We start from the raw sequence: 25164 nt of genomic DNA, 5'->3' as shown, positions 1-25164 counted from the left end.
ATCTCAGCCCCTAAGATAATCTTCTTGGTACCCTGGATAGTATCTTTGTAACTACACTTGGCTTAGGTAGATACCTGGCTAGGACAAAGATGTGACTCCACCTCTACCACAGAGTCACACCTTCGGGGCTCTGTCTGTCCAACACCTCTTTCTTCTGCCATCACAGAATCTATTGGTTACCAAGACATTACTACAATTGTTACTGGTCAGCAATTGTTACTGATCAGTCACCCTTACTTGGGTATAAAGTGGATCATCCATCCGTCTATGTCAGTAGGTCAAGTATACCCCTCTTAGCAATAATATGCTTTTGGTTATACATATGTCAGTTCATACAGCTGTGGTCATGCATCTACCTTTTTAACTGATGTGGACTTCTGTTTGTGGTCATCCACCCATGCAACTCCAGATTTCATTCAAGTCATCTGACTGTCCAAGCAAACTCATTCTTGTTATGGCAGTAATGCACCACATATTAAATGAGTACTCTGAATCTCATCTGCAACTCAACGTATCATATCCCACATCAGTGGTGCATTATGGTCACTATTTTTGAGACCACATAACCTGGCTTCTATGTGTCAGTTCTGTAACTGTGTGTCAGCACAAAAATACTACTCTGTATAAATCTTCTGTACGGTCTGTTATCCATATACGCAATTTGTTTGTTCTATATTTTTCTTTGAGTACGGGGCTTTCAATAGATCCTAACCTGACAGAATGTTCTAATTCATAAAATACATTACTGTAGGTTAGTCATTAATTATACCTATTCACATTTCAGTATGATAGCAGAAATGGATTTTTAAGCTGTAATAATATTTTTTAGGGTTCATGATTTTAATTATTTTAATAAATGGTTGAATACATGTTTATATTTACCAGTTTCTAGCTGGATAACAAGAAGCAAGGAAGTGCTTCAGAAGATGTAACCTTACAAAACGTTTTAAGATCTTCAGAAAAAAATGTGGGGGTGTGGCCAGGATGCTGACAGGTTAACAGCACTTTTTCTCAGCTCTCTTATCTAAGTTATATTTCTGTCAGAAAATTTTAAAAACCAAGACTCCTAAACTTCTTAAACCTAACCAGTAACTTCTACTACAGTATTTGTAGTCTACATTGGATTATTGTTTTAAATTCTATGATTTTTTCTATCAAAATTTAAGCAGAAAAGGCTCAGATTTCTTCAGAGAATGAGTTATCAAAAAAACAATTCACAGGACCAGACAATGAGGAAGGAACTACAAATGTTATCTACCATGCAGAATTTATCTTTGAAGTTTGACAAAATGGACAAAAATTACTCTTTTAAAGAAAAATGCACAAAACAAATGGAACAGTCACAAGAATTAATAATGCAACAAAAAACTCAGATTGCTGACATAGAAGAAACTTTAAATGACATGAGAGGCAGACTCATGGGACAAGAACATCAGCTTGAGTCTCTCTCAAACAAAATACTTTACTAACAACAAATTAGATGATCTAGAAAATAGGTCAAGAAGAAACAACTTGCATATTTATGGACTACTGGAAAAGACAGAAGGAGACAATATGGTAAATTTTCTTACATCCTGGCTTGGAAATGTTCTGAATTTACCAGAGTCTTTTTCTTATGGAATTGAAAGAGGCCATAGGTCACTGGCAGTTCCTTCAGCTTCCAGTAAAGCAAATAAAACTCCAAGTTCATTAATAGTAAGATTTATATCTTCTCAGGACAAGGAACTGGAGCTAAAAACTACTTGGTCAAACTCTCCTATCAAATACCAAAATAATATAATAAGATTTGACAATGATTACTCATCGGAGGTAAACTCTAAAATATAGGAGTATTTATCTTTATAAAATAATTGAAGAACTGACAGTTCAAGGTTTATTTTCTTTTTCCTGCAAGACTTAAAATATTTTTTTCAGATGGAGCAAAGACTTTCGACACCATAGATGCAGCTATCTTTTTTTTTAACATCTAATAAAACTTTAAATCAAACAGAAGAAATGGATTGGATTGGTTTTACCCTAAAAATGCCAAGCAGAGAGAAATGAATGAAGAAAAGCAGAAAAAAAGAAGAGACTAAATGACAAGAAACTTTTAAATAATTATTTTATATATTTTTCCTTTTATACTCCACACAACTTATCTAAAGGGAACCACACTTTATTCAGATGTCAAATCCACAAAGCTCCCTAAAATGTACAACAAAAATAATGCCTTTTAATAAAATACTACAATTCCCAAAGGAAAAAAAGGTAAAATATTTTATTCTTGTTTATTAACTTTCTAGGTTACTAACTTAGCAGCTTGGTAATGCTTGAACAAATCTGCATAAAACTAATATCTCTCAAAGTATAGTAAATAACAGCATAATACATAAAACAAAGCAGTGCCTTATCTGCTTATACCTTTTGTTGCATCTATATTACATAATCAAACTCTTAAAAGTTCGAATGTCATATGGTCAACACCATATGATCAATCTTTTAAAAGTCTGAAAATGTAATAAAAAAATAAACCAAAGAAAAAAACCTACCTGAACAGTTTAAGATGGGGGCAAACCCACCTGCATCCCCACACACCCCGCTCTTTAAATATACCAACTCCAAGATTGCACTACAGTGCAGAAAAGGGAAATCTTCTCATTCTGCACTGTATGGAGATCTCGGTTGAAACGTTTGAACTTTTAAAAGTTCAATAATATGGTGTTGACCATATGACGTTCAAACTTTTAAAAGTTCAACAATCTGATATAGACCCCCTTTTGTTACAGTGTTTTAATGTCATACCCTCAAACAAGTTATTTTTACTTTTAAAATGAAAGTGAAAAAATAAACCTAGAATTAGGGAGCTATTTACAGTTTAAAAGGCACTTAAGTGAACATTTAAAATGTTTATTTGAACATACCATTTAAATATTGATTTCTTAATAAGTTCTAAGCTTTAATAAACAGAAGATATGTGCCTGTTTTTTTTTTAATATTTGACTATGAATGTTTCATGGCTTAACTGATTTAATGATTAGTAGATGCTTAAACAGGAAAAGAAATGTTTTTCTTTCTTTTTCCTAAGGAATGAACAAAGCTTATTACAGTTAAAATAAAACTTGTCTCAGGTAAATGTAAACTTGATTCTAACTACAGAGACATGTTTGGGCTTTACAAACAGCTATTTAGAAGGAGAGAAAGCTCTCAAGCACTCCTTGAGCACAGGGCATGTTTAGAAGTACTCAAATTGCTTACTTATTTGTTTCTCAGTTTCTTGATGAGGTCACAAGCTGAAAAGCTTGGTTTCTTGCTCCCAAGATGTTTTTTCCATTAATAGCATATTTAGAAGCTGAAAATCCCTTTGCAACCGTGTGAGTGCTTTAAAATGAAAGGAAAATGTCTTAGACATGAAGTAAGAACTTTGTTTTAAGGTTAACAATGATCTGTTTGAATTTTTCGGCTTCTTAAAGGGATATTTACCTAATAACACATAAAACTGCACAATTTGAATAACAGCAAAAGCAATGAAAGATGTAATAATAACGAATTTAGTGAACCTATTAAAGAGACACAGTATATTTGATTTTATTGGAACAGACAAGAAATATTTGTAATTAGATCATATATAATAAAGAGATTTATGTGAAGCAGTCTGTGCTACTACACAATATAATAACAGCAGCTTCTCTGGGTTTTATTAGAGTGAAGGAACCTCATTATGCAATTTTATAAATCTGAACTGTTTTGTTAATTAGCTAGTTTAAACTGAATGACAAATATTAATCCATTCTTATCAAAAGGAGTTTGATAGGTTCATAGGTTGGTACTAGGCTATCAGCCCTAGGGCCTATACAAGCCTAGCCATAACAATTCCTTGGGTATTTCTTCCCACACTATTTACTTCCCTGACCAACTGTTGTATATTATAAATAAACACAAACAGTCATTTAACTTGTATTATTTTAATATCAAATTAATGTGCTTAGTATAGTAAATGGTTATGCTAAATGTTTTTTCTTGGATTTAAATATCAAATTTTATGAAAGCAGTCTTATATGAATAGAATATAAGGCATAACAGGCTTCTTTCTGTTAGACAAAATGTTTAGATAATTGGGTTGAGAAATTATTTTTGGAAGGGGTGTTAGAGGGTACACTTAAATGGCTAGTCTATTCAGAGCTGGGGTTTGTTTCCTCATAAGAGGGTTATTTTTTTTGTCTCAGTCTTTAAGGGTTGTTAGAGGGTGCACTTGAATGGCTAGTCTATTCAGAGCTGGGGTTTGTTTCCTCATAAGAGGGTAAGTTTGTTTTTTTGTCTCCATCTTTAAGGTTTTATTGTTTAATTCTTTTTTATTGGGTGTCTATGCGTTATAACTACTTTGATACATCAAATGAAAATAAGTCATCCTCTTTAGTTAAATCTGTGTGCTTATTCATTAAAATATATACACATGACTAGCAGTTTGAGTAGTAATAATTTAACTATGAAATGTTTTTCCATTAATGTAAATGGCCTGAATAATAATTGTAAAATAGGAAGTCTCCCAAAATATTTGAAGGTGTTTAATGCACATATATTTTTTTGTAAGAAACACACCTTATACAAGAAGACATAAATAGAATTAACACAAATAATTATACAGTTTTAGTAAGTTTGCACTATAAACAAAAGAAGAGTAGAGTAGCAGTCTTATGGAAAAAATAAATCTTAATGCCAAAAATTTGAAATACATATTATGACAAAAACAGACATTTTCTGTTTAGTAACAATAAATGGGAAGATGTATATACTCTAGGAAACATTTACTGGATACCTGGATTAGGTGTCAAAGTAGCCAATCAGCATTTAGAAGACATTGCACACCATGTTAAAGAGGAAATAATCATAGCAGGAGACTTAAATTGTATAATGAATGATGAGGACACTGATGCTAGAAACACACAAAAGAAAACAGCAATTTCTAAGGTGCTATCTGATTTTATTGAAACCTTTAATATTGTAGACATTAATGAATATGCTGATCCTAATACATTATTCTTTGCACATTACTCTCATCGACATGGCACACATTCAAGAATAGATAACTGTTCATATCAAGTTATCTAACTACTAAGTTGGATAAAGTCAAAGTAGTCACATGCTCATTGCCAGACCACAATGTGATTACTTTTGATTTAGATTTAAATACAAAACAAAGAATAACTGTAACTAGAATAACTTCATACATAACAAACTTAAAGAATTTTAAGGAATTTTATTTTAAAGAGATACAAACATTTTTTATACATAAATCTTACTGAGGATGTGTCAGAGATATATATTTGGGACTCCCTGAAGTCATATTTACATGGTAAAACATTAACATGGTTTAAAAATAAGAAGAGGCAATGGGACAAAGACTAGATGACATTAATAAAAAATATTTAGAGACACTACATCAGAAGACAATGATACATTTAGAGATGATCAAACTATTTTCTAATTTGATGAATCCCAGAAATCAGAAAAGAATAGCAAATAGAACCAAAAAAGATCATAAAAGCTAAAAATAAAGGAAATATACATTCCAGATGTCAGAAAGTATCAGACTTAGAATGGATACTAGAAGCATTTAAATTATACTTTCATAAAGTTAATACCCAAAAGGAAATAATAAAACCTCAAAACATACTAAAGTCTTTAGAAAACGTATCAAAAACTAAACTAACACCTCACATCTCCATAGATCAAGTGTTAAAGGTCCTATCCAAGGCAAAGAACACAGCTTCCATGGGACTTGATAGTATCCCAGGCTGTATTCTGCATCATCTCCAGCAAGAACTAGCTTCGCCATTCAGCACCCTATTCAACCACTGCCTAATTACAGGCTTCATTCCAGCAGAGTGGAGAACTGCCATTTTCAACCCCTTGCACAAAGGTCATGCCACTACTGACCTGGGAAACTATTGCCCCATTCACTTGACATGTCTGATCTGTAAAGTCATGGAGCGTATTATTATGGATCTCATAAACAAGGACATAGGCACTCTCCAAGCACTCAACCCACCCAATATGTATTTGTCAGGGGCAGAGCTTGCCTATTGAACCTAGATGACTTCTTTGAGACTGTCACCAAGGCCCTGGATGAAGGAAAGTCAGTACATACAACTTACCTTGACCTGGCTAAGGCTTTTGACACAATCCCCCACTCAGGCATCATTGAAAAGCTAACACAACTTGGTGTTAATCCCTATCTCATCAGATGGGTGGCCAACTGGCTCACAGATAGGACCCAAAAGGTCAAAATAGGTGCCACCATCTCCAACAGCAGACCTATCAGTAGTGGTGTTCCCCAGGGATCTGTCCTGGAACCCATACTGTTTGACATCTACTTCTCAGAGGTCCAGGCAAAGACAAAGGGCCTGTGGCTGGCCAAGTTTGTGGATGACTGTAAGTTGGGTGCTCTCATTGATCCCCAAATGATGTTAATATACTGCAAGAGGGTCTCACAGCTACAAATAACTGGTGCCAAATTCATGGCCTTAAGTTAAATGCAAAAAAATGTATTGTCATACCATTCAGCAAAAACACAGCCCCTACTGATTACAACATCAACGGCAACTCCCTACGCATACAGCCTGTGGTGAGAGACCTGGGTACTCAGGTTGACAACAATCTCACATTCAACCATCATGTGGCAGTATTGGTCAGAAAAACCTTTTACTTAGTTCATCTCATAAGTAAAGGGAATGCATCTATAAAAAAGGAGGTTATTACCTCTCTGTACTCCTCCCTCATTAGACCTATAATTGAGTAAAATGTCACATTTGGTATGTACCTCTGCAAACACCTGCATCAACTGGGAAGGCAACAGAAATACCTCACAAAGAGAATCCATGGTCTCCAACACCTGTCCTACATGGACAGGCTCAAATCACTATCACTTTACTCAATATCATACAAATTGCTCAGAGGTGATCTGTGTGTTGCCTACAAGGCATTATTAGACCCTACCCTACTAGAGATGCTCCATATCCATAAGTCTAACTTTTTCTGCATTACCCACTTGATGGGCCTAAATCGAATATGCAACATCAACAAAACCTGTTGAAGAGACAGGTTTGTCTCCCAGTGGCTGCTCTGTCTCTGAAATAGACTTCCAATACATGTCAAACAGAATACCTCACTGACCCTCTTCAAGGACAACCTTGATGAGTGGATGGAAAACCACAAATTTGTCCCAGGGGTTCCACCTTTGTCCCTCATTGACAGAGGTGATGGGTGCTGACTGAGGTTTCTTTTTTGTGGATAAACTCTTGGCTAGACTTGTAAGGGCCCCAGGGTCATTCCAAGCCTAGTAACTGCCTATGATAGCATGATCATATAAAATTAATAGAAACATAATTAACTATGACTAAACTTAAATCCCAAATTAAAAATTTAAAGCCAAAAAAGCACCTGGCATAGATAATATGATCCCAGTAATGTTCAAATTATTAACCAAAGAAGCTCTGGCATTACTGATAAAAGTATTTGCATTAGTAAAGGAAAGCAAAAATGCTCTTCCTTCTTGAAATATACAATAATATCATCTATTTTGAAACCAGATAAAAATGCAAAGGGATGTTCAACTTACAGACCTATATCTTTACTAAATGTTGATTATAGAATTGCAGCTAGGATCAAACAATTACTTTCATTATTAATAGACAAAGATCAAACAGGCTTTATAAAAGACAGAAATACATATGAAAACATTAAAAGAAATATAGCTTTAATTGATTACATTAATCACACAAAAATATAGCATGAGTATAGTCAGTTTAGACATAAATAGTGCCTTTGATTTTGATTCTGTCAACTGCGAATATCTTTGGTCAGTTTTAGAAGAATATGGATTTTCTCAAAAATTCACACTATTAATTAAAAATCACTTTATGAAAAATCTTTACATATATAAAGATTGGATCATGCTTTTTAAAATCTTTAGAAATTACTAAAAGTACAAAACAGGGGTGCCTCTTATCTCCATTATTATTTGCCTTAGTAATCAAAACTTTTGCAAATTATATTCAAATGGATAAGAATATTAAGGGTATACAAACTGACAATAGTCTGGAAATGATGATCCAGTTGTTTGTAGATGATATTTTGTTAACCTTAAAGGATGATAACCCCTTGCTAAAAACTCTATTAAATTCAATTGATCACTTTCAGAAACTCTTGAGCCTTAAATTTAATGAAAATAAGACAGCAATATTACTTATAAACTCTAATAAGAAAGACATAGATAAGGATTTTTCTAGATATATAGCTGCTGACAATAAAATAAAATACTTAGGGATTACACTAACATATGAACTAGATAAGAAAATAACAATAAACTGCTCTAATATTAAAGCACTTATTCAAAAATGGAATAAATACTTTTTTACAATGGAAGACAGGCATTATATAATTAAAATGATTATTTTTCCAAAAATATTATACTCCATACAAAACTTTTCTATACCTCCTCCTAAATGTTACATAAAACAATTTAATAAACTAATGCTAAACTTCTTATTGTTTCCCAATAAACCCAGAATAGCTCTGAATCATCACATAAATGAATGGAAAGCAGTGGAATCAGTCTTAGAGATATAGAAATATATGCATTGTCATTTGATATAAAAACAATATCAATAATGTTTATTCTGCCAGATGAAAACACATACATGAAAAGATATACCTAAAATCAAGTCTTACATTACCATCACAATACACTGATTTGGTATCAAATAATTTCCTTTGTATGATGAGAGAACATTTTACAGAAAACAAACAGACACACATAAGTTCTAAGTTTATAAAAACATATTAAAAGGATATAAAACCCTTATGAATAGGAATGCCAACATAAAAGCTTGGTCATTCTTGCTATATCCTATTGTATGCACACAAAATAACATTAACACTGTTGATACAGATATAATCAAAACTCTTAGAAAGCATGAACCAACTTATTGGCATCAGTTACTAGACTCTGGAAAAGTTTTAACAATGGAACAAATAACACACAAATTTGATTTAGGTAATGATCTATGGCTAAGCATACAAGATATAAGATAGCACATGTTAAACAGAATAGAGATAATATAATTAGCAATCAGACAAAATACATCTAAATTTATAGAACATTTGGTCTTCTCAACAACACAAGCTGTTCATGCAAAAAGGTTACTTATAAAACATCTATAAAATCATTTTTCTTCTTCTTTTTTCAGCTATTCCCATTAGGGGTCACCACAGCAGATCACCTGTTTCTATTTCTTCCTGTCCTCTGCATCTTACTCTGTCACACCAACCACCTGCATGTCCTGTATCACCACGTTCACAAACCTTATCTTAGGCCTTCCTCTTTTCCTCTTACCTGGCAGCTTCATCCTTAGCATCCTTTTCCCAATATACTCTGCATCCCTCCTCAGCACATGTCCAAACCAATGCAATCCCAACTCTCTGGCTTTGTCTCCAAACCATCCAACCCAAGCTGACCCTCTAATATACTGATTCCTAATCCTGTTCATCCCTGTCACACTCAGTACAAATCTTAACATCTTTAACTCAGCCACGTCCAGCTCTGACTCTTTTCTCCAACCCATATAACATAACTGGTCTCACTACACTCTTGTAGACATTCCCTTTCACTCTTACTGGTACTCGTCTGTCACGAATCACTCCTGACACTCTTCTCCACCCACTCTACTCTGCCTGTACTCTCTTCTTCACCTCTCTTCCAAACTCACCATTACTCTGAACTATTGTTCCCAAGTATTTAAACTCATCCACCATCACCAGCTCTACTCTTTGCATCCTCACCATTCCTCTATCCTCCCTCTCATTCACACACATATATTCTGTCTTGGTCCTGCTGATCTTCATTACTCCCCTCTCTAAATTCTCTTAATTCCTCTTTCTAGCCACTCATTCATTACTTCTATAAACACTATTTCTTGCCAGTCATATATTTATTTATACATACTATATTCAGTTCTGTCCAAATCTGTAGCTGAATTAACATTGTCTTTCATGATCTCATTCAATTCACTTATATTTATTTTTCTCTCTAAATATTTATCTTCCTTGTTTAATTTTTCACCATTATAAATTTGTTCTATGTTAATTTATTTTTACTATATATATCTAATACATATTCTTTAATTATTTCATAGATTTCTCCTTGTTTTTTAACTTGCTTCACTTCTTTATTTTTTAATTCTCTTATTATCTTTCCTTTTACTATCTTGCATAAGGTTGGTGATACTTCTTTTTTTCCTTGTAAGCAATATTTGCTTATATAACAATGTATTAACTTTATCCTAATTTCTTCTTTATAATTCTTTTGCTTTTTCATAAAATTATTTTTTCTTCTCTATCCTAAATATTTCTTTACTTAATATTTTTAATTCCATTTTTTCTTTTTTCCTTTTCTTTCCCATACATTCTAAAATACTTTTTTTGTATTTTGTTTTGAATTGAATCCACTACATTGTCCAATTTTCATAAAAAATCTCTCATACTGATATGTTGTTGCCATAATTCTATAATTTCTTTTCTTTCTCCTGGATCTCTTTTTCATTTGCTCTTTTTATGCATTTTCCTATTTTAATATAGCCCTCATTTTTATGAATTCTTATACAAATCAACGCATGATCAGAGAACCCATTAAATTGTATTTCTTTTTGTATATTTTTAGGCCTTCTGATGTCAGAAAAGAATCAATGTATTTCTTAATTTCATTTTGTTTGTAAGTCCAGTGTTTATTTTCCCATATTTTTAATTTTCTACTTTTCATAATTTCAGTAACCATTTTAACATCACATCACAACTATTCTTTTTATTTCTCAAATTACACTTATAATCAGCTGTCATTATTATATCAGTGTTAAGATGGACATAATTAGGTATAATTTTAAACATTTATAAATATATGAAACTGGACCAACCACGAACAGCAGGAATAATAAGACTTTATTCAAACAGTGGATTACCTGTTAGCCTGCATTAGATATATTTTTAAACATTGTTTCTCTTTCTTTGTCGCGTGTGCATATAAAGCTATTAGTTCATATACATATTTTTTCCATCTTATATCCACTACTGTTATTCAGCCCAGTTTTCCTTTTGTAAAATGCAACATTTTTGATGTTATTTGGCATAGTATACATATACCTGAACATGTTTTTTACTTATATTGCAAATAACAGTACCATTCCAAAGTTTTTCTGTTTGCACCCTTTCTTCTTCTTCTGTTAGCATTCTAATGTCTTATAATACTATTACTTGAGCATCAGCTGCAGCACACCATTGCAAAATCCTAATTCTTTTCTTAATATTCGTCATACTGTTAACATTCAAAGCTAATATTTTCAGCTCTATAGAACAGTTATTAGAATAATTTTCTTATTCGTTACCTTTTTTATTCTCTTACCAGTATAGTTTTAAATTTTCTTTTTCTTTACTTAGCTCTCTTTCCTACTGAATTTTTCTTGCCTTTTACTATATGCCACTCCTCTTCACTTATTTCATCTGTCTCACTTTCTTTTTCTTTCTCTTTGCCTTTCCCTTTAAATTTAAATACCATTTCTATGTTTCTACTTTACTTTCTTTACTAATTTTTTGTCTTGTATAATATTATTTTCATTTTCTTGTATGTCTACCTCACATTCTAGCCATGAATGTTCTGTATTACCATATTCCTTACATTTCACTTTACATTTCTTTGCATTATGACCAGTCTGACCAAATAAATAACATCTTTTTTGTGACATTCATTAACTAAATTATCATTTTTCCACAAAAATACGAAGTCTTTGGTTGTCCTCTGTACCACATAAAACTTCTATTGCCATGCACATTAATAATACTAGGTATGCATATCACATTGTCCTTTTCCATTTTTAAAATTATTCCATTTTCCCAACCCCCAGTCCATAATCCTCTTTCATCATAGATTTTAGTAGTGCCCACCCCTTCTTTACATATTGTTAACAAATGACAAGTTAAAAAAAAAAAAAAATTAAAAGTCTCTCTTTTTTAAATGAAAACTTTCTTCTTTCCCTTTTTTTTTAATTTGAAAAAATAAACCTGTTTCTGTTTTTTTCTCCCTCTCTTTCTTTTTTTTTTCTTTTACTCTATCTGTCAGGATTTTTTTTCTTTTTTACTCTCTGTCTGGAATATATTTTTTTAATTTAGCTTGTTTTGTTTTTTTGTTTTTGCTTTTGTTTTGTTTTTTGTTTTTTTGCAGGCACACAGGTATGAAATGCAGTGTGTCTGAGCTGTAACAGTTTGTGTAGCTAACACTTAGTGCACTGAGTACGTGCATGAGCTGTTAAAGAACTGCTTTCAATAGTACATGATTTTATTTTCTCAACCTTCATTTGTTGTCTATGTGATTCTGCTAAGTTACTTCACCAGACAGTCCTACTGGGCATGTCCCACACTATTAGCAAATGCATTACACATTTATCTTTTGTATTCTTTCACCTTTCATATAGACAGTAACAAGCACTTCATCGCATGCTATTTGAGGATGAATCCCAGCTTGTCTCTTCTAGTTCAATGTGTTGCCAGCTGCATTTTTCACTAAATGTGAGTTTCAAGGGAAAAGAAGTTTACTCTTTCTCATGCTAAGTTTGTTTTCAGTGAGAAAGTGTTTTGCTTTGTTTAGAAAATAGCTCTCAATGTTTTCTCTGTAAAATTTTGAATAAAATTTTAAATGAAATCCAAATCTCTGTGATAATTGCAAAAGTAAAGAAGAAATTAGTATGTACACTGATGAGTCTGGACCATGTTAATGGTAATGTGATAATGGTATGGCTGATAATGGCCTGATTCATTACCATGAATAGAGCCTTATTTGTCCATGATCCAGGCCTGTTTACTCTGGTTGTGTATTCTGCAACAATGCAGCTTTAGCTATTCAAGTAAATCAAGGGTATACTGTGTGATGTCAGAAGGTATAGATATTCTTAATGACAGAGAAGACATAGGGAGGTCAAAATGAGATGCAAGTGCAATGCAAACATTTAAGCTCCTCCTCACAAAAAAATAATATGCTGTAGTATGCTGTATGCAGTAATATTTCTGATTTGTCTATGACTTGACAGTTCATAGGTGTGTACTAGGCTAATGGCCCTGGAACCTTTACAAGCCAGCCCATAGAAATGCTGTGGCATCATGGCGTCTGACATTAGTTCCCAGTGCCTCTATCAAGTAGATCCATTGGAGTGATCCTGGGGTGAAATTTCTATTTCCCATCCACTCATCAAGATTTCTCTTAAAGAGGGCCAGTGAGGTACTCTGTCTGACATGTATGGGAAGTCTATTCCAGAGCATGGGCAATCTCTGGGTTATGAACCTGTCCCTTCAGCATGTTCTGTTGATTGTGGTAATGAGGATTATGGTCTCTGGAGCATGTGGTGCAGAGGGATTGGGATTTCTTTAGATGTATCATTTCTAACAGAGCTGGGTCAGACATGGTTTTGTAAGTCAAGCAGAGATCGCCTCTTAGTAGACAATATGAGACAGAGAATAGCTGGAATATTTTGAGTCTGTCTATGTAGGAGATGTGTTTAAGGCCTAGGATCCTCTCTGTGAGGTACTTTTGTGGCCTTTCCAGTTATTGTATGTGTCTAGTGAGGTGCATGCCAAATGGGTCATTATACTCGATGACTGGCTTAATGAGGGAAGAGCAGAGAGAGAGATGATGATCTCTTTCTTCCTGGATGCAAAACCCTTGGTAATGAGATGTGCCACATAGAAGGACTTTCTGACCATGGTGGCAATGTGGTGGTCGAAGGAGAGGTTGCTGTTAACCTGTATCCCCAGATCTCTTATAACACCTTCAATGTTCAGTGGGCTCCCATCGATGTGGTAATTAGTGGGAATTGAGTTTTTCCCAAAGGGGATGAAGACAAATGTTTTGACATTAAGCTTAAGGCCATAGTTTAGTCACCAGTCATTGGTCTCAGTGAGGCCTTTCTGAAGAATGTCTACATCACTTGGAAAGTTAAAAATGGCTCCCAGCTTGCAGTCGTCTGTGAACTTGGTCAGCCAAAATCCGTCCGTGTTGGCCTGGACTTCTGAGAAGTAGATGCCAAACAGGAGAGGATGCAGGACTGAACCCTGTGTGACTCTACTTGTGACTGGTTGGCAGTCTGACTTGGAGTCCACTACTTTCACACTGTGGGTTCTATCTGTGAGCCAAATTGCAACCCACGTAGTGATATAGGGGTTGATGCCTAGTTTGGTGAGTTTATCAATAATTCCTAAGTGGGGAATGATATCAAAGGCCTTGGCCAGATTGAGGTAGGCTGTATGAACTGCCTTGCCCTCATCCACAGATCTGGTGAATGACTCAAAGAAGTCAACCAGGTTGAGCAGGCATGATCTACATTTTACAAAAACAAATTGCATGGAATCTAGTGTTTGGAGATTCCCTATATCCTTGTTAATTAGGTCCATGATGATGCCCTCCATAGCCTTACATATCAGACTTGTCAGGCTAATGGGGCGATAATTCCCAGAGTCTGTAGTGACTCCCCCTTTATGGAGAGAGATGACTGTAGCAGTGTGCCATTTGGTAGGGACAAAGCCTGAGAAGAGGCTGGGACTGAACAGGGCACACAGATGTGATGCCAGTTCACTTTGTAGTTCATGTAGAACACATCCAGGGATTCTCTTTTGGTCAAAGTTTGTGTTTTTGTAGCAGTTTGATTCACATCCAGGGATATAGTCGGGTCCCATGGAAGCTGTATTCTTGACCTTGGACAATGCAGCTTTAACCTGTGCTGCAGTAATGCTGGGTGCCTGGCATTCCTCTGGTATTGTGATTGGTCCTTTAAGTGGGGGAGAGAGGGATAAAGTTGGCACTGAATCTGTCGGCCGGTATGTTGGCAATATCTGTTGGCTTGGTATAGGAGGTACCATTGTACAGTAACTCAGAGCAAACCTAGGTGTTGCTGTGGAGATTCTTGATATAACTATAAAAGGCTTTGTGGTTGTTTTTAGTGTCTATTGCAATTCTGCCTTCATAGCTGGCTTTAGAGGTTTTGATGATGGATCTCAATTTTTTATTGAAGCTAATAAGGGAGTTCTGCCAGTCTTGGGACTTCACCTTTTTCTGTAACAGTTTCTTCCTTCTGTTGTAGTGTTTATTAATGGCAGGGGACCAACAGATTGGCTTCTTTTTTAAGGAGAGTGTCTTGGTTCTGTTGGGTATGGCTAGTTCCATGCATTTATGTACGTGTTCGTACAGTGCATCAGTGTATGATATGGCAGTCATGCATCTATTTTCCATTGATATGGGTGAGTTGGAGTTAGCCTCCTCTGTTTTTAGGAGCCCAAAGTCAGTTTTGGAGAAGTGTTTCATGGTGGTTACCTTTGCGGGGGGTGTGGGTGGATTTCCATGGTGATTAGTTTGTGGTCAGATCTAACCAGGGAGGAATTGACTGTTGGTGTAGAGCAACAGTTGTCCATATTAGTAATAACCAGGTCAAGGATGTTGCTTCGTCTAGTGGGGGTAGAAATGAGCTGGTCCAGGGCATTGGAATTGATGAATTCCAGAAAGCGTTGGGCCAGTGTATTGGTGCATGAGTAGTTTTCCCAGTTGATGCAAGGGTAGTTGAAGTCACCTAGTATGAGAGTGTTGGGTTGGATCCTAATAGTTTCCAGGGTGTTTAAGAACATGGAGTGAGAGTCCTGGGTTATGGTTGTGGACCTAAAGCAGGCTACGACCTGAATCACCATCTTACCCAATGATAGTTATACCTGAAGTATCTCAAGTGCGTTATGCTGGGCTACTAGTCTGGAGGTGTACATATCCTTTATGAATATGGAGACACCACCGCCTTTGAAGCTTTGGTCCATGTTCTGGGGCTGAAAGGTGTGGAATGAGTTATAGCCTGGTAGTGCAGGGGTGCTTTTTGCTGCTTTAAACCACATCTCCATTACAGCACAAATGTCAGTGTTCTCCATTTTGAGGAGTGCTTTGAGCGAGTGCATCTTGAGATTTTGACTTTTAAAATTGAGCAGTATGACCCTCAGATTGCATTTATTTATAGCTGTTACAGTGGTAATTTGGTCTTTGGAACATCACCTAAAAATGGCACTATAGGGGTGGCAAGAGCCTTAGCCTGTATCCAGAAACCCATGGGTGACAGATGCAGGCCATCTCTGGCAAAGCATCGAGGTCTGTCAGTCATGGCATCCCAAGCATACAGATACTGGTTTCCCTTAGAATGACACCAGAAACTTAGCCAGTTGTTGACGTCAATCTTTTTCTGCCTGTACTGCAGTATTATTCTGGGCAACAGTAAGATGCTGCTCAGGGCTAGGGTCATACCTGCCTGGGCCACATAATCTGAGAACTCCTCCATGTCTCTTTTCATGTAGTCCAGGGAGGTGCATTTCAGGTCATTCACTCCCACATGGACAGTGACAGAGTCACACTTGTATTGGTTATGGAGTGACTTGAGTGCGTGTGTTATGTGTTGGATTCTGGCACCTGATAGACAGCTGACTGTAACCTTCTCCTTATTCAACCTAGTGAGTGGGACATCAGTGTGCCTCACTATAGAGTCACCTATGATTAAAGTACTGGGCAAGCTGTTTTGCCTTAGGGGCTAAGGTTGAGGGACACACTGTGTAGGTAAGCTATGTGTCTTGTGGATTGTGCTGTGTTTTGGTGCATTTCTGCCTTGGAGGTCTCTGCTGTTTGGGTAGATTTCTATTAACAGCCTCCGTGAAAATGGTGTGTGGTTTGTGTTTTTCGTGAGAGCTGTGATTGCGGGTGTTCTGGAGAGCTATGTGTTGCATGTGGTGTGGTAAAGGTGTTGACCTTCTCCTCTTGACCAGCTATTCCAGTCTTGGCTTGAGAGTGCATGGCTTCCAATTTGGATATATGTGCATCTCTCACAAGTCTGTGTGTTGAAATGTAAGAGGGAAGGGTTGTCTGTGTACATGAGGCAGTTGCTACACTGCCTCAGAATGCCCAGGTTCACCAGGTTAATAGGAGAAAGCACAGGGAACTGACATTTAGACATGCCAGGAGGGATGTTCAATATTACTAAGTACTGGAACTCTTTCCTTATATATTCCTTTTACAGGAAATATGTCACTCAAGGTGTCTGAGTCTGTACAGAGCACTGCCAAATGCTTGAGGGGAGACTAATACATAGACCCTGACAATTTAAGGATGAAGTATTTAGGCAGATATTCTGAAGTTAGAAAAAAAAATCAGGCAGTACTTACTGAAAAATAAAGTTGTTGAACAAAAGCTGTCATAGTATTTATATTGTCTTCAATTGTTTTGCTTTATTAATTGCAGTAAAGAGTGAATTAATTTATAGGCCTAGAGTGTGTAATCTAGTCTGGGCATGTTGCATTTTAGTAATATATTTTTACAGTGCCTTCTTTGCTACCTCCCACAACTGCAAAGGAGTTGCCATTTGCCAGGCCATTTAGTTTACATTATTTGGAGTGAATATCAGAAGCATCTAATCTTCAGCATCCATTATGTAGACATTTTGCATATTACTGTAATACAGTTTTTTCTGAAAGATCAGATTGTGAAGGATTTCAGCATTTAGTAAAAATGTAGTTGTGCAGAGGACTAAAGGTCTGATTTGTAGCAAGGGTGCAGGGTTTGAATCGTTCTTCCTTCATTTACTTTCCATGTGACATTGAACAGTCACTTAACCAGTGCATTGGAGTAATTGGGAATTTGGGCTTGGCTCTTTTATGGTCTCCAGGACTGCATGCATGACTATGGACCTATTGTTGCTTACCTGCCATTCTCTACTGAACAGCTGAGGTACTTCAGGAAATGTTATGGTAACATCACCAGCACACTGTTTTATTTTTTTATGTAACATGAGCAGTTTATTCTTCAAGTGCAGCAGCTACTTCTGCATTACTACATTTGTAGATGAAGCACTGAAATGTGAAGATGTTTGCCAGCAGTAACCTCTGCATTAATAAAAGTTATCTTTAACGTGGAATTATTCAGATGATTCTTTACTTCTGCAGGAAATGTGTATACTGACTGATACCGGTAAATTATAATGATAACAGTCTGAGTGGCCTTCATGGTTGAAATTTTCTGAAATGGGTTAACATTGTCATTATTGATCCATGTGTTTTGTTTCACTGCTTACAGGAAAAAATGTTCAAAACTAAAACACACACTGTTAACAAATGTTGTTTTAAATAAGGAATATAATTTAATGCAGTCAGGAAGAGGCATCCAAGAACACCTACATTTATTCAGTCCTAAAAATATGTACAAGGCCCATTGGTTTGAAAACAACTCAGGGCCGAAGGTGCACTTAACCCAGCACAGGCCAGATGCATGTTTCAATGTATGTGAATTTCAAGGGCAGAGAAGTTTACTGTTCATGCTATTTTCAATGTGAGACTCTTTTGTATAGCAAATAGCATCAATGTTGTGGTATGAGTTTTGAAATAAAAATTTTAAGTTAAATCCAAATATTTGTAATTATTGTAAAAGTAAAGAAGAAAATAGTCTGTACACTCCCAGGCTTGAATAGCACTTTGGTAACTGAGAAGAGACAGCTAAGTAATGCGACACTGGAATGGCTGAGAGAGGCCCTGGCTCATTACCCTGCCTAGGGCCCCATTTGACCATGAATCACCTTTGGGTGGATGTTCTTTGTGGAAATGAAGCATATCCAGCACAGTCTGCCAAATGCGCATCCCTCATCCCATGCTTAGCAGAGCATGCAAAGGGATGTAACACCTTAAGTAGAAATCCTTCAAACTACCCCGATGGCCCTTTCTGTCTGACTCTTGCCATCAGTGGTGACAGATTGAGACAGTTAGTTGGTCAGGAAGGTGCCAATAACTGGCAGGCAGGCAGTGAGGGCAGAGTGTGCAACAAAAAAATCTAGAAATTCTGTGGCAGATATCAGGGAGAGTAAGGCAAATGTCTTGGTATACATGGAAGTGGATCCACATCACACTGGCATGACACAATACTATCCAGCTATGTGTGGGTTATGAAGATGTGAACTTAGGATATGGTGGGAATTACTTCCACAAGGTGTTCAGGGGTTCTGTGGCCATATATAGAAGTAGAAGTACAGTACCTAAAGAGAAGGGTGAAGTTGTGCATGGCAGTAAATGTAGGTATTAACAAGGGGCATTATGAGAGAGAGAGGTTGTGGTTAGGGTCATACTCATGCATATGCAACTGCATGCTATATAAACCCACTGACTAATATGTTTTTTTTGCCCTTAGATGTATAGATGCTTGCATGTTCACCCAAGACAGGCAATGCCTAGAAAATTTCACAAGCCAGGAGAATGAACTGGTATCGCAGGCCATCAATACACATCGCATGCACTTCCTAGGCAAAGATGCTACAGACAAGCAGTATTAGGACCAGATTTGGGAGGAATCAGTACAGAATGTGCATGCTGTCAGTGACCATTATATGTCTTTATATCAGGGGTGATGGAGATTTACTAATATAATACTCCTTGTTAAAGAAAAGGCATATGATATTGTAACAGGCAGGTCCACCACAGGAGTGGGCCACCAACACAGAAGCAGTTTACATAACCGTATTCACATCTGCATTGTTTACATCATTAACATTCTCAAATATTTTTTTTCACGTTTTCCAGAGTTTCACCACTCTTTTTCATTTCAAAATGCAAGCTTTGTTGTCTCTTCCTGTGCATAAATAAACACGATCTTTCAAATTTATTTTTATGTGGCATATTCTCCTTTACTGGTAACTTCTTAAGAAATCCTGACACTCTAATATCTTAGTATACCACTTTTTCATTGCTTTAATGTCTTTAATCACTTCTTCTGGTAAATGTTACCATAGATTTACATAATAATATTATTTGATCTCATTATTATACCACATCCTTCTATCTTTCTCAATATCATAAATTTTTATTTTCCACGATAGTATTTTTCTTGGTAATTTTTAATTTCTTCATTTGCATATTCCTTTTCTCTTTTTCTCATCATGTGCAAGAACATTTTTGTTCTTACATTTAAACATTATCACTATTAATTTCTCACCCTCTTCCTTTACCCACTTAAATACTCTATACAAGTTAAAGCAGAATAAACAACTAGATGTATTTTATTTATTGATTTATTTATTTATTGCATTTGTTTACTGGGAAGGTCAACTGGGACTAGATGAGTCCATTTTCAGTGGAGGCCCGAGGAGAAAAGTTCCACATACAAATTACAAGTGATACACATACAATAGAAATACAGAAATACAACTACAATTACATAAAGAGTTATAAGGCAATACAGTAACAATCATGGACATGGGTTTAAAATCAATACGGGATACAAGTACATATCAGAGTTAATAGGTATTAAGCAGTAAGCAGCTTGCATATGCGTGGAATGGGTCATAGCAGAGCTGACAGGTGAAGCAGTAAGCAGCTTGGGTAAAGAGTGGAAAGTTCAGGTTGTATACGTACATAAATTAAGCCATTATGTAAAAGTAAGGACTATATGCGAAGGGTGAGTTGGGTAAGATTTTAAAGACTACTAAGGGTGAATACAAAGAGTTAATAAGTAGTTAACTGACTAGCGTTAGCGGCATGAGAAAGTGGAGGTTGTCCAGTGAGGAGAGGTGCAGCAGTGGTTAGTAAGGTAGAGGGATAGAGAGAAAGGAGGTGCAGGAGGAAATGGTATGGTAAATAGGTAAGGCAAGAGGTGTAAGGGTAAATAGGGTAGTTGGAGCAGCAGTTGTGTAGAAAAAAGAGAGGTAGAGTGGGAGTAGCAGTGTTCAGAGAGAGTTATTTTTGGCATGGACATTGCCAGCCAGAAGAGAGATGTTATCTAACAGATTTCTTAAAGAGTGCAGGGTAACTGATTGATGTGATTGCAGATGGAGGGCATTCCAAAGTTTGGAACAGTAAAGGAATAGAGCATTTGGCTGGCTGAGAGACTGGGTTTGTCTACTTTGAGCAGTGTTTTGTTTTCTGATCTGAGAGTCCTGTTTGAGTGGTACAAGGATAGTAAGGGGGAAAGAGAGGGGCATGTTGTGGGATTGTATATAATTTTATCTGCAGTAGTTAACTGTAGGTAGTTGAGATAGAGTGGTAATTCTAGCCAGTTTAATTGCCGTAAAGAGGAACAGTGGTGTGCTGAGAATCTTGCATTTGTTGCAGTTCTGGCAACCTTATTGTAACATGAGTCAAGCTTGGTTTTTAGAAAGAACTGGATATTTGTGAGGGTAAAGGCACCATACAGCAGGGATGGAAGTAGAAAGGCTGAGACTAGAGCCTTTCTTGCAGTGAGGTTAAGGTAATAGCCATGTCTATAAAGGGTGCCCAGTTTCTGATGTGTTTTTTGATGTTGCTGTGAATGTGGAGGTCAAATGTTAGGTTTTCATCAATAATGACACCTAACAGTTTGGTGCTAGAGACAACTTCAACAATAGTATTATTCTGGGAGTAGATTGAGAATTCATTCCTATTGAGGGGTAGTTTTTTTGGGAGTGAATAGAATGAGTTTAGTCTTGTTGGGGTTGAGAGCAAGGTGATTATTTGACATCCAGGTTTCGGTGGATGCAAACGCATATTGTGTTAGTAGTTGTAACTCAGAAGGGGATTTGGCAGTGCAGATGATTGTAGAATCATCTGCATATCGGATCACGGTGCCATGGAAGTTATTAATAAATATATTGAATAGAAGCTGGCCCAACATGGATCCTTGGGGTACTCCTGTGGTGCTGTTGAGGAAGGGAGAACAAAGTTGCTGCCATTTTGTTGATTGATATCTCCCAGAGAAATAGTCTGAGAACCAGCTTAGGGTTGGGGGTGTGATACCTAGATTGCTGAGCTTGGAGAGTAGAAGGGGATGGGATATAGTATCGAAGGCTTTTGAAAGGTCGAGGAAGAGTGAAGAGATGATGAAATCGGCATCATGTGCCCGATTTACAGTATCCATAAAGGAGATGAGAGCTGTGTTGGTGCTATGCCCTGGCCTAAAACCATGTTGGGTAGGAGTGAGAAGATGGTTATTAACTAAGTGGTTAAGAAGTTGAGTCATCTTTAATCATATACAACGCACATCTTTTCCCTGAGTTTAATATTGAACCCCATATGAAAGAAAATACCAAATTAATTTCTTTTCTATATTTTTTCTGGGATCATATAAACATTTGACATATATTCTATTTTCCCATTAATACATAATTCACCAGATAAACCTTTTTTCCTGAATGCTAATCTATATGGCCTCCACAGAAGACATATTTGTTTCATTTCTTTTATCAAACCCTCCCATTGCATCATAGTTACATCATTTTTCTAAACTTTATCCCTAGCAAAGACACGTCATTCATTGAAAAATATAAATACTCAATTTCACTGCATTACCCAAACCCTTACCTTTATCTTTATTCAAGGACATTCCCATTTCCTTTAAACATCCATTCAGACAAAGCACCACATCCATATTTTGTTTTTAACAACTACAACTATATTGCCTGGAATTGCCAGAACTACTGGAATCATCACATCCTTTTCTGCTTCACATATATTTATTTATTTTATTTATTTATTTTCAGTTTGATTACCGGGGAAGTCCACTGGGCCAAGAAGTTCCATAAACAGTATAATACAATATAGGTTACAAAATGCAAATAAAGGTTGCAAAGTGAAATACCATACAGTATAGGTTGCAAAATAGAAAATAAAGGTTACAAAGTGAAATACAAGAGTAGGGTTCATACATTCGAGAGTTGCAGAGTGTAATATACATTATGAGACAGTTTAACAACTTGAGTGTTTTTTTTTTTTTTTTTTTGATGAAACAATATTTACATGCTTGGAATCAATTAAAGTCTGCTAGTTCTGGATGTTTTGAGAAATAAGAATAAGCATGAGAGTATAGTGGAGTGGGGGTAAGGAGGGCTTAGTGGGGAGTCCCCAGAGTTTAAGTGGGGTGAAATATATTTCATTTCATAAGCTATTTCACTCAGTATCACAGTCATTACCAGTGCAAACAATACTCTACTCATGGGACATCCTTGTCTTATACCACACTTCATGCATAGTTCCTTATTCAGCCACCCATTCACTAACACTGTCACTCTATTATTTTGTTATGCTGATATGCACACTCTCCTAATTCTATTGCCTAGTCCATACTTCTCCATAACATCCTGCAAAGCCATATGACCTACCGTATCAGATGCCTCACTGATATCACCTACCATAAGTTTCATATTCTCCTTTTTACTTACGTCAAACACAATTTCTCTGGCAACCAATAACAATTCTTGACATCCCTTCCCTTTTATACCATATATGCTTTCTTCTGTAATATCCCTCATCCTTCCTTTCATTATAATCTGTGCTGCTTAGTGTGATAGGCCTCCTATTTTTTATTTAATTCTTCTCATCTTTCTTCCATATAAATTTTAATATCCCAGTACATAACTCTTCATTAACAAACCCTTCCTTCAGCCGTTCACACATTTTTAAAATACTCTCTTTGCCAATCTGTTAATTTATTGTACATTCCATACCCTGTACCAGTGGTCTCCAACCTTTTTTGCACAACGGACCAGTTTCATATAAGACAGTTTTCCATGTACCGGCCATTGTGTGCACATAATAAACAAGCAATAATGCCTGACAGGGTGTGTGTTAATGTATAATTAATGCCCACCCAGGGGAGTTATGAGGCCCAATACCACATGTGTTTTAGATCTGAGTGCCTCCTTCTATAAGTCCATTGAGTTTTGTTTCACCCAGCTAATTTACCTCATTTTATCACTTCCTGTAGTTTTTACATATTTCCTTTTCTTTTTACATTTCCTTTTAAATCACAATTGAAGTCCCCTGCAGTTATAATTTTTATGTTAACCTTCACAAAGTCTAATATTTGGTGAAACAGTTTCTTTTTTTCTTTGTTAGTGATACATGCATATAATGTTATAATTCTATAAACATGTTTTTGAATATTTTCCTTGGTTTATGTACAAATAATCCTTGATCCTTAGAATCAGATTTGCTCACTGGCTAAAATTTCAAAAAAAATATTAGTATCAATACCTTCTCTTGACTTCTCATCCTGCATGTGCTCTCTTTTGTCATTTTCCCTTCATATTTTTTTTTTCTTTTCTACAGTGTCTTCTTCACCTAGTTTACCTTTTCTCCTAACCTTTTGTTATCCTTCCTCGTGTATGTTTTCTTCCTATCACCCATTCTTTTTCATTATTTACTGCTTGCTCTTAACAATCCATCCAAAAGTGTCCCTTTTTTTAAACAGCCTGCATTCAGGCACACTGTTGTTGTTTTGTCCTTTCTCCCCACACAGGTTACATTGTATGATGTCACTTATTAATTAAATGAGAGAAGTCCCCACAAAAGGAGAGGATTTTGGTTGGCTCACATATCTTAATATCCATCTACGACCATCCACAAAAATAACACTTGCAAGTGTTTCACCGTGCTTTTTTTTTCACATTTCAGAATGTATAGATTCCAGACTCCACCATCCATTCCATAAGTTTCTCTCATCTCTAACTTTCACGGCATTATCAGCAGTTTCACACAGACCCACCATGCATTTTTTAACATCTTCTTCATCCAGTTCATCAGTTCCAAACTGCAAAGTAAGACTTAAAATGTTAAGAGTGCCAGACTGAATACTCAGGATGGAAACATGGAGATCCAGTTAACGATATGGTTGATGACTTTGTAAATAGAGTGTATGAGCCCAGTAAGTTACAAGAACATGTGACTACTATTTAAGAGATATAGAGAAGGTGAGTCCAGACCTATATTTTCAGCCACGGTAGAACATAGAACAGATGCTGAAAGATCTAAGCATCTAAAATGTATGTTAGCACATGATAGAATATAGAATATAGAATAGAAGAATAAGAGAAGTAAAAGCAATTGTTATGAAGCACTGGCACACCTTGAGTAATATTCCCCAACTAAATAATACAGTGAATAAGGGTCTGGATTATGGTCATTGAAATTTCAGACTATTAAAAATAAATTGTATTATAAGGAACAGATAAAGACTATTATCAACAGGAAAAGTAATAGAAATGGAACCTATCTTTGTACAAGATGTACTTTTTGCAAATATATACATAATAATAAACAAATAGTGCATCATATATCTAGGGAGATATT

The sequence above is a fragment of the Protopterus annectens genome, chromosome 11.part0 (genome assembly GCF_019279795.1).
Source record: "Protopterus annectens isolate FY-2018-M chromosome 11.part0, PAN1.0, whole genome shotgun sequence".
NCBI classification, from domain to species: Eukaryota; Metazoa; Chordata; order Ceratodontiformes; family Protopteridae; genus Protopterus; species Protopterus annectens.
Note: the sequence above shows the minus strand (reverse complement) of the source record.